General features: G+C 37.8%; 1 protein-coding gene and 1 long non-coding RNA gene across 3 annotated transcripts in view; one reads left to right on the top strand and one right to left on the bottom strand.

Annotated features, from left to right (window-relative positions):
• GSAP (gamma-secretase activating protein) overlaps window positions 1-19,059 on the bottom strand; it is a 187,990-nt gene that overhangs the window by 126,813 nt on the left and 42,118 nt on the right. The gene's annotated exons all lie outside the window — the stretch shown is intronic.
• On the top strand, window positions 10,813-17,683 carry LOC116665030. The gene is made up of 3 exons (XR_004321614.1): window positions 10,813-10,897; window positions 12,973-12,977; window positions 17,674-17,683. It is a non-coding gene; the product is annotated as an uncharacterized LOC116665030 (long non-coding RNA).

Raw genomic sequence — 19,059 nt, 5'->3', positions numbered from 1 at the left:
TCATGTTTCAAAAAATATATATGAACAAACTCTTTTCTAATTGCCAGAAACTTCACATTTCTTTTTCTCTCTGAACTCGTATTTTCATTCCATTTTCCCCACAAAATTTTGTCCTAGTAAGCCATGTTTTGAGATGCTTGAAAATCTTTAATTGATCACTCTATCATATTTCTTTGCAATAAAACTATATACACAAATTGAAATATTCTCTGGTTCTACAATGCTGTGTTATTTTTTGTTCTGTACTTAGTTGCCATTACAGTTATTAAATAGATAAAAATTGATCAAACAAAGTAAGTGACATTTAAATAAATGTTAAATATGGAAAGTTAAAATTTTACTTTAAATATATCTTTTAATGAAGGAATGGGGTTTTTTTCTTTTATGTGTGTGAATTCAAGATTCTGTTATTTATTTACTATTTCAATAATGATATTACAAGCATGTGTTACTTCATTAGCTTTTCTAAAATTAAAATTATGCATCCATATAGTTTAGAGAATCAAATCATCCTAAAAGACATTTAACAGAAGTATCATAGGGCTTACCCCCATTTCCCATTTCCAACAGGCAACCACTTCTATTTTGACCTCCATATCTCTAAATAACATACTTATATTGCTACTTCTTGATTTTAAAGACACTTTTGTCATTATTTATTGATGTTCCCATAAAGCACATGAGGTTTCACTTTTTTTAATTGAAATATAGTTGATGTGCAACATTATGTTAATTTCAGGTAGACTACATAGTGATTTGACATTTGCATACATTATCACCATAAGTCTAGTAATCATCGTCTCCATACAGTTACTACAATATTATTTTTTAACTTTTTTTGAGTTATAGTCATTGTACACTGTTGTGTCAAATTCCAGTGTAGAACACAATTTTTCAGTTATACATGAACATACATTTATTCATTGTCACATTTTCTTTTTTGCTGTGAGCTAACACAAGATCTTGTATATATTTCCCTGTGCTACACAGTATAATCTTGTTGCTCTATTGTGCATATGCCTGTCAGTATCTACAAATTTTGAGAAGGTCCTGGGTTCAAACCCCGGTACCTCCTCTAAAAATAAATAAACCTAATTACCTCCCCCCACTATTAAAAAAAATGATTAAATAATACAATAATAGTTACTACAATATTATTGACTACATATCTTCTACTGCATATTACAGCCCTGTGGCTTATTGATTTTATAACTGGAGGTTTGTACCTCTTCATCTCCTTCACCTATTTTGCCCCTCTACCCACATATCCTAAATTAAGGGCCTTTTCAATTAGTTTATGTATCTATGGGTTAATACTGCCAGAATTTAGACATACCTTTTTTTTTTTTTAATGTAAGCTCTGAAAAATAAAACGTATTCACATATACGAGGAGATGGGACTGAAAGGCATTTCACTACAGCAACAGCCTGCAATTATTTGAACCTCTTAGAATTATACAACTTAAAGCACATGGTAATGGATAATTAAAAATTATTTTTTAATGAGTCACCAACTAACCACTCAGTTAATGCCTCCTTTAATTTTGTGGAAAGTAAAGAAGTGAAAACCTCCTGAGTTTCAAAAGGATTATTATAATTATTCTTCCCTCTCACTGTCCACACCAATAATTTGAATTGTCTGGCACTTCAGAGGTTCTTCCACCCCAGGGCAATGTGCTGTAACATCTCACAGGGAGGGAGGCCTTTCTTTTCCGATATGGGAGGTTGGAGGGAGGGGATTATGCATGGGGAGGTGAGAAAGGAGAAAGTGCAGTGAAAGGGTGTCCTCAAGAAGATCAGTTTGAGGGTTGTAGAAAAAAAAAAGTCTGATCTCTGAGGATAGGGAAAATTCTTCAGGGAGGGTGAGGGGGGATGGGGGATGGAGGGGTGGAGCAGGGGGAGGAGGAGGGAGAGGTAGGTGTCCATGGGTGGGGTAGATAAGTGACTACTCCTACCCTCCACCCACCAAAGGTAGAACCTTGAGATAAGGCCTCTCCTTCTGGAATCCGCACCCTGCGATTACATTTCATTTATTCAACAAATATTTTTTAGGCACTTTCCACATCAGCCTCTGTGCCAGGCCCCAGGGATACAAAGACCTTTATGCTCCTTGTCTTCAAGGGGATTACACCAGCTGCTCAGGACTCAGGTTCTTCACTGAGGTGCTCTGGCAGGCTGCCCTCCCTGCTTCCCACCAAATACTTCTCTACAACCTGGGATTTCTCCCTGCTCTTCCCTCCCCTTCCTTCCCTATTCCACCACCACCAAAAGCTATGTTCATCTCATTTCCTCCAGACATTATTCAATGCTTTCTAATACAGACAGGGCCGTGCCATAGTTGATGCTGCAAATAGATGGGTCCCAGGCATGCCCAACATAGGTGTAGCTCTTCAGCCCCTCAATAATTCAGGGGGAAGGGCTAAGACCAAGCATTAGGAGGCCACAGTTCAGATACCCCTAGGCAAAAAGAAGCTGCTTTCAGTGTGCTATACAAAAATGATCATATTTTAATGTGTGCCCTGGTGTCAGATATGTTGGGAAGCACTGTAAACTAATTTATCAAAGTTTGAACAAAGTTTGAATCAACTGAACAGAAGTCCAAATGTGCTGCCTGGAAACTACACCTGTCCTGCCAACATCTTTGGTTTGGCCGATGCAGTGTTGACAATTTAAAAATAATTTACTTTCAACATTAAAAACCTTCATTGTTTAATATGATATTACATACATTGATCCTTATATAATATTTTAATTTATGTAGCACTCATTACATGCACTAACCTTGTATAACATTTTTAACTTATTTGAAATTGGTTTGACTTCCTCAGAGGGCATACTACATGCTTTGGAGCTTAGATAACAATATCTATCACTTAGTTCTGGTAGAAAGCTGTATGCTGTCACTTTCACTTTCAGTATCTTCGATGTCTGCAGTAGCCAGTTTGAGATCATGGTTAACTGAGTGTGGCCCGTAGTTATACCATGTCCATGTGTGTATTACAAACATATTTGAGATATATCTGGTTAGATCATGAGAGTAAGGGCCAAACACTCCTTCCCTCCTCCCCTCTGACACCCAGGACTACATCAGCTCCTAGACTTCAAGAAAGAGAGAGAAGTTCAAATTAATTTAGATTAAGTTTCTGTCACCTCTCATTCTAGTCTTCTTACAAGGGCTTGCGTAGAAACTAAGTTCACAGAATGACAAGCACATAGAAAAATAAGGTAATATTTCCTGATACCCAAGTTTATGAAGATTCACCCTTGTGATGTTGTTTCTCCCTATGAAAGCATACTGTTTTGGGAGTTGTATTTTTCACGGAATTACATTGTGAACACATAAGTAAAATTTCAAATAACTTTACAGAATGGTTGAGGAAGTGTAAATAGTAGTCACCTCTTCTGCTTTAACTGGGATTGATAAGGTTTCATAGAATTAAGATTCCAGTGATAACTGCAATTTGAGGGAAGGGAAATTATGAATTTATAAAATTATGGAGGGGAAAAAAGCTTTCTTTTCTTTCCAAGTAAAGTAAAAGGGTATCAGTAAAGGTGGTTGTTTTAATGTGGTTCTTTTTAGTCAAGCAAAAAAAAAAAAAATGTTTACTGTGAGTTTTTTATACTATTTTGAGCCTTTCTACTGTAGGTCATTGCAGCTTCATAATTAGTCCCAATTCAAAGCTTTTCCTTCCTGGATTATCTATACATTGGTTATTTTAACATATGTTTATAGAATTCCTACTCTGTGCCAGCCATTATTGTAAGTGCTGAGAGGAAAGGATGAACAAGATAGAGTCCTTTCCCTCTAAGTCTCAGGGTGGAGAAAGTGGACAAACTGCACCGCAGCGCAGTGATGAGGTGCAATTCAGAGTAGAATGAAACATGCAGAGGGGTATGCATGGGAACATCCTGCCGTTAACACCAGACTGGTAGAGTGGTTAGAGGTGAAGAAAGGAGATGGTGGCTGAGTCTTAAAGGATGAGTAAGAGTTTCCCAGATGAAAAAGTGAGGAAAGCCACTCCAAGCAAGAGATATAGTATGTGCAGAGAAGTATGGAGAGAAAGCAAAGCGAATTTAGGAAGCTAAAATTTGGTTCTGCATGACCAAGAAATGAAGTTGCAGAGTGGAAGAGAGTGCTGGCAGATAAGGGCAGATGTCCAATTATAAAGAATCTTTTATGTTACGCTGAAGGTTTGAACTTTATTCTCAAGGCAATGGGAATTCATTGAAGGCATTTTAACAGAAGAAGGCCAAGATCAAATCTGGGTTTTAGAAGGTTAGTTTGTTGGCAGAGTGGAGACTCAATGCTGGAAACAGGGAGAACAGTTGGGAGCTGCTGCCGTCATCCAGGTAAGACATGATAATGGCAGGAGCCTAGGTAATGACAGTGAAGACAGCGAAAAGAGGATGCAACTGAAGATATTTAGGACACAGAGTCAGTAAGACACGATAACTTCCTGGATGTAGAAATAAAGGATTTTCTGGTCATGGTCATGTAAACACTTGTAAAGTGTTTTATCTCCTTTATTGGTGTAAAGTTCAGATTAAAACAAATACTACTCATTCTTACTTTTGAGTCCAAAAATTTCACATTGAAATTTTTCACTCTCTTGAATGAAAAAGATTTTAATGATCTAGTCTCAGCGATTCAGTACATATTTTTCCGAATCATAAAACCACCATTTGCTGAGAAGGTGACAAAAAAATGGGGATGTGGTTCTTTAGAATTGCAGCAATTTCACATCTCTCTCACCACAATCAACTACACCTGTTCATACACCCACCTCCTGTCATTATTAATAGTCCTTTTCTTTTTCAATTTTCCATTCAAACCTAGTTTTAAAAAAACAGTCTGACCACCAAAATGGGTGAGTCACTTTTAAAGTCATTCTAATGGTGAGTGGAGTTTCGGTTCTCAAATCTGCTTTAAATAATGAGTTATCCTAAATGCTCAAACCTTCTTACATGTATCAGAAAAAGGCAAGGGAATTGTAATATGTTATGAATTTAAATTTAGGACTCAAATGATGTGTTATGATAGGTGTGGTTTGAAGGAAAGTCTGCTCACTAATGTCAAATTTCCTACTTTTGGATCAAATGGGAAAGGCACTGCTCAACAGACTTTATAGACACAAGTTGTAAAACATAATACTGCATTAGTTAGAAACTAATAGAGATATGTTATAAATCATAACATTGCATTAGTTAGTAACTTTGCAAGTTTATTGAATAAGCTCATTATCATCTGAAACATATTAGCATGCTTTTAACTTGAACTATTTTTTTTCTCCATATGCTCTTAAATTTAATATTAAATTGCTGTTGCTATAACAGAATATTGAGAACTTTATGACTAGTGGCAAGTACTGGCAGAACTCAGGAATTGTGGGAAATAGAGTTTGGGAAATTCCTGACTCCATTAACAATTCCATAATGTCCAAGACAGAAATTTGGGTCTTGATTTACACAACAGATGAGTTCTTGTAACTTGAATTTACAGAAGAAACCATGGAAATTATCTTGCTCAACCCTCTACTATTAAGAAACTGAGGGCCAAAGAATTGTTTGATTAACTAACAAGACAAAACTAGTTGGTAACAGTTCTAGAATCTAGACCAGAGCGCTTCCCAAGCATCCCTTCCTGTCTTTTCCATGACTTTTATCACCAACTTAGTTGAACCAGAGAATTTTTCAACTAGAGAAGGAACTCTTTTTCATAAAGTTAATAACAAGCCTCTAAATTACACTATATTTTCTATAAATCTTGATTTTCATATCTCTATTCAGTATGCTCAAAGGAAAGTATATTCAAATAATTACACCTGTTGAATTTAAACTAAAAGGGGTTGGAGGTTGTGTGGAGACATAGCTGAATTAATCAAAAGAGTGAAATTTAAAATATTTAGCAGAACTGTTTCTTTGGAGTAAACACAGCAATGAGACTGTCAGCTGACTGTCTTGCTTATACAGAGATTCTGTTTTAATAACTGGGTATGGATGACAGGTAATCAGCACATCACAAGTCTAAGCTGAGCTGTTCCATCTCACTCTACATCAGTGGGATCTAAAGCTAGCCAGCTTCTAACTTGTTTGTGATTTTCAGAAGTTCTAATTATGGTGTTACTGTAATTGTGAAAAACCTCCAGAAAAGAGAAAGTGGAGGCCTGGCAGGAAACTGCATCTGAGACTTTCGATGGAGCCCAAAACAGGAACATTCCCTTTCTTTCTACCTCCTTGTCTCCCCCTATCATCATGGACTGCAAAAAGAAAAGGGGAGATAGTCATGCTAAAGACATAACATATAAAAGTCCTTGGATTTACTGGGAATCTTGGTCTCCATATGCAATACTCAGTTGTATCTGTTTGCTTTCTGGCCATTAAATTCCTTTTCTCAAATCTGTATTGAAAGTGTTTACAGTCGAGGAACACTTGGCTGCTCAGTGGCATTCATTCTTATATGGGCTCAGTGGGGCCCTGTGCCAAAGGAAGTTCAAGGCAATAAAACAATTCCTCAAGCCCTTGCAGCTGAGTCATTATTATCCAAGAATCAGGCTATTCATGAAAGAACTTACCTTCTGAATCCTAGTCATGTACTGACAACCCTTTTCACAAAGTGATGGCTATTCCTAGTAAGGAAGGGAAGGGAACTGACATCTGAGCACCTGCAGTGTGTTTTACATGTTTCCACATTCTTACAATAGACCTTAAGAAATGTATTACCTCACTTCACAAATAACGGAACAAATTCTGAGAAATGACCAAAGTTGCTTTAAGGTCATACGGCCAGAAGACCATTCTGTCTAAACTCAAAGGTCAAGTCCATTCCACTGTGCTCTGCTCTTTCCCCAATCTAAGAAGAGGCAGAGGACGCCCAAATCTCCATTCAGAGTAAAACTATATAATAAAATCCAGTGCCCTTTAGATATGAAGAGAGTTGGCCTTACTATAATGCCATATTATGCCTCTGTGTATTTCATCTGCAAAATCCACTGGGTATCCTTCACTTCAAAGAGTCAGAAAGTATCTCTGTGATTAACTCTAGGGTGGGTGCTTAAGAAATGCAGTTGATGATGACTGTGGGAACATTTGTTTCGCAGCCATCAAACCAGACCTAATCCCAGCTTCACTGCACTGAGACAGTCAGGTGCCGAAAGAAGTGATGACAGGGGACCCCGGCAGATGTTATGACATGTTAACAAGGGAGGCTGCAGGCCAAGAAAGAGTCATAAAGTATCTGAAGCATACATTGAAGTATAATTTCAAGTCGTCTAACATTGTTGACTGAAAGAGGCTGTCAGAAAAGTCACCCAGTTTTGACCGAAAGAGCCACAGGGACAAGACAGCTGAGCTCCCAATAGGATCTGGTTTTGTCATCAATAACTTCATTGTCATCCAGCTCAGCATTAGGGCTGGCTTTCACATGTAGGGAGGATCGTGTAAGACAGAACATTAGGTCATGGTTATTTTGCCAGAGCCAGTCAAGTGTGTTCTACATTTAGAAGAAGAGGAATTTCTTGGCCCTGCCACGTGAATGGACCATAGGACAACCTAGGGTCAATCAGAATGACAATGTCTTGGTTTTACTTACCCTACATGGAAATTGTCTCTAGCACTATGTATGTGACATTTTTATACCATTCAACTTGGAAAAGTGTCACCAGCAGAGTATTTTCATCATATTCACAGAGGTGAATATTAAAGACCTGCCTGTTTATGATGATTCACATACATTAGGGTACATTTTAGCAATATGAGTTATCTCCCAAATATGCTGATCAAATAATGCAATGGTGTACTGAAAGGGTCAAAGAATAAATGTGTCAAAATATAAATATGTTCTGCACAGCTACCATCAACAAAACAAAAAGACAGCCTACAGAATGGGAGAAAATATTTGCAAATGAGGCGACTGACAAGGGACTAATTTCCAAAATACACAAATAGCTCTTACACCTTAATATCACAAACAAAGCAAAAACAAAAACAAAAAACCCAAGTGACTCAATAAAAAAATGGACAGAAGACCTAAATAGACATTTCTCCAAAGAAGATATCCAGATAGTCAACAAGCACATAAAAAGATACTCAACATCACTAACTGTTAAGAGAAATGCAAATCAAAACTACAATCACCTCACACCAGTCAGAATGGCTGTTATTAAAAGAGTCTGCCATAGACAACAAGCTTATGGTTACCAGGTGGGGAAGAGGGTGGGAAGGGATAAATTGGGAGTTTGAGATTTGCAGATACTGACTGGTATATATAAAATAGATAAACAAGTTTATAGCACAGGGAACTATATTTGATATCTTGTAGTAGCTTATGGTAAAAAAGAATATGAAAAAATATGTATGTTCATGTATGACTGAAACATTGTGCTGTACACCAGAAATTTACACAACATTGTAAACTGACTATACTTCAATAAAAAAATAAAATAAAAAATTAAAATAAAAAAATTAAAAGTCCACAAGCAATAAATGCTGGAAAGGATGTGGAGAAAAGGGAACCCTCCTACACTGTTGGTGGGAATGTACATTGGTGCAGCCACTATGGAGGACAGTATGGAGGTTCCTCAAAAAACTAAAAATAGACTTACCATATGATCCAGCAATCCCACTCTTGGGCATATATCCAGAGGAAAATACAATTTGAAAAGACACATGTACCCCAATGTTCACAGCAGCACTATTTACAATAGCCAAGACAGGGAAACAACTCAAATGTCCATTACCAGATGAAGATGGGGATAAAGATGTGAAGATCAAGATCTTAAAGAAGATGTGGTATATACACACACACATACACACAATGGAGTACTACTCAGCCATAAAAAAGAATAAAATAATGCCATTTGCAGCAACATGGATGGACCTGGAGATTGTCATTGTAAGTGAAGTAAGTCAAAAAGAGGAAAAATACCATATGATATCACTTATATGTGGAATCTAAAAAAAAAGGACACAAATGAACTTATCTGCAAAACAGAAACAGACCTACAGACATAGAGAACAAACTTATGGTTACCGGGGGTAAAGAGGATGGGAAAGGATAAACTGGGAATTCGAAATTTGCACCTCTTGAAGGGTGATGGAAATGTTAGCTATCTTGACTGTGGTGGTGGTTTCACTGGTGTGTACATCTATCAAAATTCATCAAACTGCACATCTGAAATATGTGTAAGTTTACTGCACAGGAATCATACCATAATAAAGCTGTTAAAAAATACATAAAATAAGTAAAAACGGCAAAGTATATATATATATTATATATATATTACATATATATGTGAAAACAGAAAGATCTCTTTTTCCAAAAACTGAAGGACATGCAAACAGTACTTTAAAATTTGGGGTAAAAGTTCACTATCACACTGATAAAGATGTACAATATAAAACTGCAGTGAGTTCACTTTTTTTGCTTCTAATATTTAAAAAAATTACAATATTGAATGCAACAAAGGGTAGCGTGGGATGGGCTTTCTCATATGCAGCTGATAAAAATATAAATTGCCATGAGCTTGCTGGAAAATAACTTACCAATAGATTTCAAAAATCTTAAAATGTTCGTATGCCTCTGAAAGTACAGTGGTATCAGAAACCCCAGGGGTAGGGCCAAGCAATCTGTGTCTTGACAAGCTATCCATGTGATTGTGATGCACATTTAAGATTGAGAACCACTGCCCTATGGACTCTCTCCCACTCTCATGGCTTAATGACCATCTGTAGAAAGATTAGTCCTAAATCTACATCTGTACCTTATACGTCTTTTCTGAATTCCAAACCCATATAACCAACTACTCACTTGGCATTTGCTTTTTGATATCTCATAGATACTTCAAAACAAACATGTTTAACATTAGATTCAGATATTTCTCCCCCAAATATTCTCTACCTCCAGTGATCCCAATCTCCATAAATGGCACTATCACTTCTACTCAAGAAACCTAAGTGTCATCCTTGATTCCTCCCACCCTCTTCTATTAGGACTGTTGTCTTATAAGAGGAGGAAGAGAAGAGGTGAGGACACAGTGAAAAGGTAGTCATCTGAAAGCCCAGGAGAGAGCTCTCACCAGAAACTAACCCTGGTGGACCTTGATCTGGGACTTCCAGCTTCCACAATTGTGAGAAAGTAAACTTCTGTTGTTTAAGCCACCCAGTGTTTATTATATATTTTATTATGGCAGCCTGAGCCAATTAAAACAGGTAGCTATAAACTGTCCACTTCCTTTCATCCCACTGCTACCATCCTTGTACAGACCGCCATCATCTCTTGCCTAGACTACTGCAACATCCTTCTAGGTGAGTCTCACCTCCTTCAAATCATTCCCTGTGCTCAGCTAGAGAGGGATATCATCAAGGCAGGTTTTTATTTCAAATCCTTCAGTGGCTTCCCATTATCTTTCACATAATGCCCAAGCACTTAACATATATATGTCAGGATGATATAAAAAATATTAACTGAGGGACTCCAACCCCACCCCAATATACTGATCCCTTGTCCCTCCTCCTCTAGACACTTGCTTCCTCAGTGTTGGCGTTGCCTCACCAGCACTCGCAAGGTCAGCCTGCTCTTATGTGTCACTTTCTGACCATGAGGGAAAATACCTGACTGCTCTCCACAGCCCACTGGGGATTCTGGGGATCATCTTTATCTGTGAGGCTGTGCCCACATCCTTTTCTGGGGCACCCTATGCAACCCCTGTACCATATTCTCACTCAGCAACTATCCTGCCCCAATTTTTCTAACGCCTGGCCTGTTACTTTTTTGGCTTAGACTTAAAAGTAAAAAATTTGAAGTTTCTGTTATTGGTTTTCTTTATGGTACCTTTTCCACATCTTGTGGGAATACCTCTTTGCTCACAGCCCAAGTGGTGGAGTGTTAAAGGTGAATGCAGTACTGGCATTAAAAACACAACAATTAATACTTCACAAATTACCCCATAGCATTGGCTAGAAAGTCTTGTACTCTTGGCCTCTACAAATAGAATAGATCATTGGTCTCCCTACATTTGTTGGGGAAAACCCATGCTGACTTAGTTTCCCAAATAGACTATACATAATTTTCCATATAGAGGCTTAAATAGATTATCATACTGTCTCCCACTTTGGGGCCTTTGCACACAATGGCCCATCTACCTGGAATACTTTTTGCTCCTCCCTTTGCCTGTTCACCTTTTGTGCCTCAATTTAAACGTCATTTCCTTATGAAGAACGTTTCTGACCACCTTCACACAAGGTTAGGCCTCTTGCCATACATTCCCAGCATACTTAGAATTTCTTTCAACTTGTAATTTTTGCACTTACAATTACTTACAATTATTTGTTTAGTACCTATCCTCCCTGCTAGGCTATAAATTCCATGTGTCTTTTTCTCTAATGCACTCTCAGTATCTAGAACATGCTAAGTATTCAATGAATATTTATGACTGGCCCACTAAAAGTCAAATCATTATTGGCTAGGTTTCAGAATTAGGGTTCTGGTACTCTGTTTATAGTATCCTCCTATTGCAAAACATGCTGGGGTTTTTTTTCCAAAAAGTGCTCCATTTGCAATTACCTTTCTGAATGAATCAGGATTTTATCAAGATTAATGTGGGAAGACATTTGTTTGCTCACATACAACCATCATCCTTATACCCTAGTTTAAAATTTTTATCTCCATCAGAATAATCTCATTGTTCTCATGAAACCCAGGCAACAACTTTAGAATGGATAAATGATACATATTTGAATGCAATCAAATACAGTTACATTTCTGAAATATCATTTCTGTGTAAGATTTCACTTGAAAGGAGAGCTTGAAAGCCACTTTTAAACAATGGCTTTAAGTCTTAGAGAAGAAACAGAACTTCTACAATAGGTTGGACGAAGCCTGGACAGAGACATGTGAGACATCTGTGGGAATAGTATTACTTCATCCTACTTAGTTTGTGGCTGACTGAAACATTTACACTTGTAGTTTCTGCTTTTATTCTCTTCTCTTACTCTTATCCTACATAATTTTTCCTTCTCCCATTTACACAACTAAGATATGTTTGTCAGCAGGCCGGAGGGAAGGGAAAGAAGGATGGTTGGAAAGGGGGAGGAGAGCTCTAAGGGAAAGAGCTGGGCCTCAGGCATCTCCTAAGCTATGTATAACACTGATTATCCCACCATGAATCTTCTCACTTTTCCTCTTATGCAACCCAGCGGAAAATACAAAATATACTTGACTCCATGGCATATTGGGAATGACACCCATAGATGTATGTCATCTTCAGGAGAAGCATGTTGCACCACATTAAAGAAATAATTTAGGTGCAGCAATGATCCTCTGAAGTCCACTCAACAGAGAATCCATCTCACTAATCAACCTCAAGACCTGAGTCATCAAGCCATTAAAAGCTGCCAACAATATATAATCTTCTGGATGTCAAACCCAACATGTCTCAAGTGGAACTCATTATTTCCTCCACAAACTGGCTTCCCTTCTTAAATTCCTTTTTGAATCTATTCTCCAATCATAATTCTACTCAACCAAATTTACAACCTAGGGGGGCTACCTTTACTGCCCTCTTTTCTCAACCTCCATAGTGCAGGGACGAGGGAAGGAGCTAGGACCTATTACTACACTAAAGTAGGTTAGGCACTGACATCAGAGAGTTGTCAAGGTGTAATACAAGGCCAGGCTGGGTCAGAGTGCCCTGTTGCATTCGTTTAAAATGCAGACTTCGAGCCACACCTGAGACCTACTGAATCAGGGTTGGGTTGGGGAATCTGTTAATTCTTCAGGGAACTTCTGAAGTCAACTAAGCAGAATCAATGCTCTAAAAGAAATGACCCAAATACAGAAAGACACACTGTCCAAAGGGCTAAGAGGAAGTAAAGGATGAGTGGAACATAGAGGCAGAAAAATGGAGCAAACAGCCTATAAAGGTTCAACACTTTCGGAGTCACCTTTTAGATCTGTTCAGGAATAGCCTTCACCAGGATAGGTCAGGAGAGACTCTGGTTTACCAAAAAGAGAACCAACTGGAACAAGTCATGTCAGAGACTAGTTCTGAGAATTAAAACACACAGGAGAGGAAAATTAGCAACTCAGGCAACAACGTAGCATTCCAGGGTCATCAATGGCCCATAGGACAATAACTCCACCTGACAACAAAGAGACCCAGGGAAAAATACAGGAGGCTAGGAGGAAGCCAGGAGGAATGATGGACTTCATTTGTGTCAGCCAGGATTTGGTTGCCAATAAAAAAAAGCCATTCTAGCTCATTTAAGCTTAAAGGGATTTAATATAATGAATCAGGTGCTTACAAAATGGTTAGAAAGTCTAAGGAAACAGGTTCCAGGCCAAGTTTCCATGAGTGGTTGTCACACATGCCAACCAAGGTAGCTACTACTCCCTGTACTGTGGTCAGAAAATGGAGGAATGAGGGGCAAGCTGGGGAGTAAGGACATGGCAGCCCCCACTGCTGGGTCCAGGCACACTGACTCAGTCTGGATCTATGTCATTGAAATGGGTGTCCTTGGCATCCACAGAAGTAGGCATCAGACCCTGGGGCCTCTGCTACATTGCCATAGAAAAACCAGGGCCTCCACATCCCTGCTTGCTAGTGGAAACAGCAGACATGCCACCTCTGTCTCGCTTCTGTCTTCCAAATGTGACATCCATATGTCTGCTTGGGCAGAGGCTGGGCCACATGTGGAATCTGAGGAAGTCTGGGAAATGGAGGCTTCGCTCTCTATCTTCCAGCCTGTCACAAAGGGGAGGCAGGGGCACTGTGTGAGCCACGGATGATCTCTCTCACCATCACACTCAGGTTTAAGATTCCAGACTAGAGCAGAAGCTATCAGAGGCCAGAGCCTGATGTTAACTGTTTCAGAAGTCCCAGCACTTCACAGAGTGTCTGATGAACAGTAGAGGAAGGAAGAAAGGAAGGAAGGAGAGAAAGGAGGGAGGGAGGGAGGGAGAGAGGAAGGAAGGAAGGAAGGAAGGAAGGAAGGAAGGAAGGAAGGAAGGAAGGAAGGAAGGAAGGAAGGAAGGAAAGTGCTCAGGACTAAGTCTGGGAGAATCTACAGGTGGAAAACACTGGGAAGTTCAGTTTTGACAGTATTTAAAACTTAAGATGAAATGAAGCAGGGACTGACACTAGGAACTCTTATTTCTTAGTAGCTTTTGGTTTCAGTCTGTTTCTCATTTCCATGATTGTAAACTTAATAGTTCAAATTCCTTATGTCTGGAAAAAATCAATTGTCCCCTAACTGGTGTCCTGCCCAATTTCTCCCCATTCTAGTCCATTCTACACACTGATCTCTGACTGGGTTTCCTAAAATAGTGGTCTTCAAACTTTTACTTGCAAATACTTCCAAAAGAATTTTGTAAAGCTTTGTATCCTATTGCACATTATTAAGCTGACATCTAAAATTTTCATCCCAAGCTAAAATAGTTGCAAAGCATGTAACTTCAAGTGTATTGTAAATACTGTCTCTAAAAAATAATTATAGCACTTTAAAAAATATATCCAATAGAATCCAAATACCACATCAGCTATTTTTAAAAAATACACAAACATGCTCTTATTTAATAATCAGAGATTTTGCATCTTTCCTTTTTCTCCTTGAAATCATACTTCTATTTTGCCTCTACCAAAAAATGACATATTTCTATTATTGAAAATCTTATGTCAATTATATTAGTTATCATAACAAAAGGCATAAATGTCGAAATTATATTTTTTTATGTCAGTGACCATAAAGCTGTATGTAAAAATTATTCTGGATTGAGTTATCATTTCTATTACTATTAGTATACTATTGATAAAAACAACATGAATATATTATAAATTTTGATAAGTTATTATTAAACAGAAAAACTTAAATTTTATTCTAAATGTATCTCTTAATGAGCTGGATGGGGACTGGCTGGTTTTAGTTAGGTCAAGTATCTAATTTTTGCTAAAAGTAGGTCAGGTATCAATTTAACCATAATTATGTATTACTTATGACTAAAATGAGATATGGTTCAACTTCAGTTTTATCTCCTCACCTTTTTGTGTTTATTATTAATATAGATGTTGATAAAATTTGTTCTTGTAAATAAATAGGTGGGGAAAGAAGGAGTTTTATTACAGCAGTGCCCTTCATTCTTTGTACTCAGAATCATATGCCAAAAGTCAAGGGAAACCTACACCAAAATTTGTTTTTAATGATCTACCAATTGACAACTCAATTGCAGATCTTCCTGTAATTTTATTAAAAGGAAAGTAGGAAACCATCTAATTGCAAAAGGATTTATTATTCATCCATTAGTGTGATTCCTGTCTTCAATACCAATATCAATACCTATACTGGTGGGTTACAGAGGTTTCTCTACTGCAGGGTAATACACTATGGGAAGATTAGGGTGAGAGGGGGCCTTTCTTCTTTAAAATATGAGATAATGGGGGAGAGGTGTGTGAAAGAAGAAGTGAAAATGTTGTATCCTCAAGCACATCAGTTTTTGAAAATGTTTTTTCAGCTTTATTGATGTATAACTGACAAGCAAAATTGTAAGATACCTAAAGTGTACAAATGATGAATATACATATACATTGTGAAAGGATTCGTCCCACTGAGTTAATTAACACATCAATCACCTCATACACCTTGGCTATTGTGAATAATGCTGCTGTGAACATGGGAGTAGATATCTCTTCAAGATAGTGATTCAGTTTCCTTCAGATATATAACCAGAAGCAGGATTTCTGGATTAATAGGGTAGTTCTATTTTTCATTTTTTGAGGAATCTTCATACTGCTTTCCATAGTGGCTGCACCAATTTACATTCCCACCAGCAGTGCACAAAGGATCCCTGTTCTCCACATCCTTGCCAACACTTATTATCTCTTGTCTTTTAGAGGACAGCCATTCTACCAGGTGTGAGATGGTTTCTTATCGTGATTTTGATTTGCATTTCCCTGATGATTAGCGATGCTAAGCGCATTTTCATGTATCTGCTGGCCATTTGTATGTCTTCCTTGGAAAAAATGTCTATTCAGATCCTTTGCCTATTTTTTAACTGGGTTATTTCCTTTTTTGTTCTTGGGTTGTATGAGTTCCTTGTATATTTTATGTATTAACCTTTTAAGAATAGGTGGTTTGCAAATATTTTCTCCTATGCCATAGGTTGCTTTTTCACCTTATGATGGTTTTGCTGTGCAGAAGCTTTTTAGTTTGATGTCATCTCATTTCTTCATTTTTGCTTTTGTTGCCTTTACTTTTGATGTCAAATCCAAAAAATCATTGCCAAAACCAGTGTCAAAGAGCTTACCCCCGTATGATTTCTTCCAGGAATTTTGTAGTCTCAGGTCTTATTTTCAAGTCTTTAATCTACTTTAATCCACTTTGAGTTGATTTTTGTGTGTGATGTAAGGTAAGTGTCCAGTTTTCTGACACCATTAATTAACAGTATTATCTTTGTTTTCTATGGTCTTGTGGGTCTTTTGGCTGCAAGTCCCATTAGCTTTCAGAGCCAGCTGTTCTGAAAGCTAGACAAATGGGAGTCCTAAATGTTGGGGTGCTAAATATGGTATCCAAACCCTTCACTTCTCAGGGAAGCTGACAGTTGGGTGTTCAGTCCATTTTGTATGGCTCTGTGCCAGGGGTGAGGTTTATGGCAAGAGAATATCTCAGTATCTCGTGCCTCTTTCTTATTTGTCCAATATATAGGAGCTGCTTGGCTAGCCTCTGGATCTCTTTCAGTGGGAATTGTTCCAGGTACAGCTGTACTTTCAGTGCATCCATGGAAGGAGGGTAGCTAAGGAGCCTCTTAGGTTGCCATATTGGTCTTCTATCCAGAAATTATTTTTTCAGATCAGTTTTAAGGAGTGCAAAGAGTAACTAAATACCCAGAATCCTGATGTCCTTAAAACTCTTTCTGGCCTACATCTCTCCTGTAAAGTACTTGTACCATAGTTTATGAACAGGTACAGTTGGAAGACTGCTACCCCAAAATAGCAAAACTTGCCTAAGTGGTATCTCCTTATTGGCATAAAATACTCACAACTTAAGAAAAATTTTAAAAGTTGAGAGTGCTAATCATTTAAATATATATATTTAAAAGAGCTCACCATGAAGTGACTTGACAATGGAAAACGTATGTGCAATGTCACCACTTCTAGAACTGACAGGTATTTTTGCAGTTATTATTTCTAACATTTTACCCAAAATGTAGGGTTTCTTTTTGCACAAGAAATTGTTGTTACATCAACAGAGCATTTTACAACTTGAGGAAATGTACTTCTAAGAAGAAAGGGGTGGGCAGGAGTGAGTGGTAGTTTATCGTTCTTGCTCTTGCCATTCCATAGCCAAATGAAAACTTCCTCTAAAGCTTAGTAGTCAGTCATTAACTGAGCACTGGAGTCCTGTTCCCAGGCCTCACCTACAGAGATTCTGATGCAGAACTTCTGTGGTGGGGGCAGCACTCCAAGGCACTCCAAGTGATTTGGGTGCAGGAGGTCTTTTGGTCACACTTTGGGAAACTGCCTAAGTGGAAAGTGTCCTAGAAAATGTATAAATTGAAATTTGTAGAGGTGATTTATAAAATGAAAAGGTTAAGAACAAGGGGGTATGCTAGTTTAGCTGGATTTGGAGCAAGGGAAACCACTACAAAAGGCACAAATATTATTTGTTCAGGACTGACTTGAACAGTAAGAGCACAACCTTGTCTGTGCTAATTGTCCATATCCAATGGCTCTCTGAGGGCTGAAGGTGAGTTCTGACTGGTGAGCTTGCCCTGTGCTCTGAAGTGTGTGGGCTCCCCCAGGGAAGAAGAGGACCCATCGAGTCACCTTACTATTCTTGTAGCAAAATACTTTATATGCTGGAAAAGGGCAGATGGTATCTCCTCTATAAGCTACTTTATAGGCTAAATAATTTGAATTAAAGAAAGATCTGATTTTAACATGATTTCTATTGTGCAAAGATGCCTGGAGTTCTTAAAAAATTTTTTTAAATAGGTGGAAGAGGGCACTATGAAGAGGTTGAATAACTCAATAGAACTCAATACATTTTAACAGAGAGGAAAATACCTCTACTTCTACATTTGATAATATTTATTCATTCATTAGTTCATAGTGCAATTGTGCTGTAAAATAAAAAGACAATGACGAGGTAAAATAAGAAATAGTGCACTCTTTGGGATAAAAGGTAGAATTTTTAAACAAACAACCCAATCCAAAAATGGGCAGGAGACCTAAACAAGCAATTCTCCAATGAAGACATACAAACAGCCAATAGGCACATGAAAAAATGCTCAATATCACTAATTATCAGAGAAATGCAAATCAAAACTACAATGAGGTATCACCTTACAGCAGTCAGAATGGCCATCATTCAAAATTCCACAAATGATAAATGATAGATAGGGTGTAGATAAAAGGCAACCCTCCTACAGTGTTGGTGTGAATGTTGTTTGGTGCAGCTGTTACGGAAAATAGTACGGAGATTCCTCAAAAGACTTTAAATAGACTTACCACATGATCCAGCAATACTACTCTTGGGCATACATCCAGTGGGAACCCTAATTCAAAAAGATACATGCACCCTGATGTTCATAGCAGCACTACTTACAATTGCCAAGACATGGAAACAACCTAAATCTCCATCCACAGATGACTGGATAAAGAAGCTGTGGTATATTTATACAATGGAATACTACTCAGCCATAAAAAAATAAAAAATAACAAAATAATGTCATTTGCAGCAACACTGATGAAACTGGAGAATGTCATTCTAAGTGAAGTAAGTCAGAAAGAGAAAGAAAAATACCATATGATATCACTTATATGTGGAATCTCAAAAAAAAAAAAAAAAAAAAGACAAATGAACTTGTTAGCAAAACAGAAAGGGACTCACTGACATGGAAAAAAACTTATGGTTACCAGCAGAGGAAGAGAGTGGGAAGGGATAAATTGGGAATTAGAGATTTGCAGATACAAACTGCATATAAAATAGATAAACAACAAGTTCATACTGTATAGCACAGGAAACTAGATTCAATATCTTGTAGTAACTTATGGTGAAAAAGAATATGAA

The sequence above is a fragment of the Camelus ferus genome, chromosome 7 (genome assembly GCF_009834535.1).
Source record: "Camelus ferus isolate YT-003-E chromosome 7, BCGSAC_Cfer_1.0, whole genome shotgun sequence".
Lineage (NCBI taxonomy): Eukaryota > Metazoa > Chordata > Mammalia > Artiodactyla > Camelidae > Camelus > Camelus ferus.
This window is presented reverse-complemented; position numbering and strand designations above follow the sequence as displayed.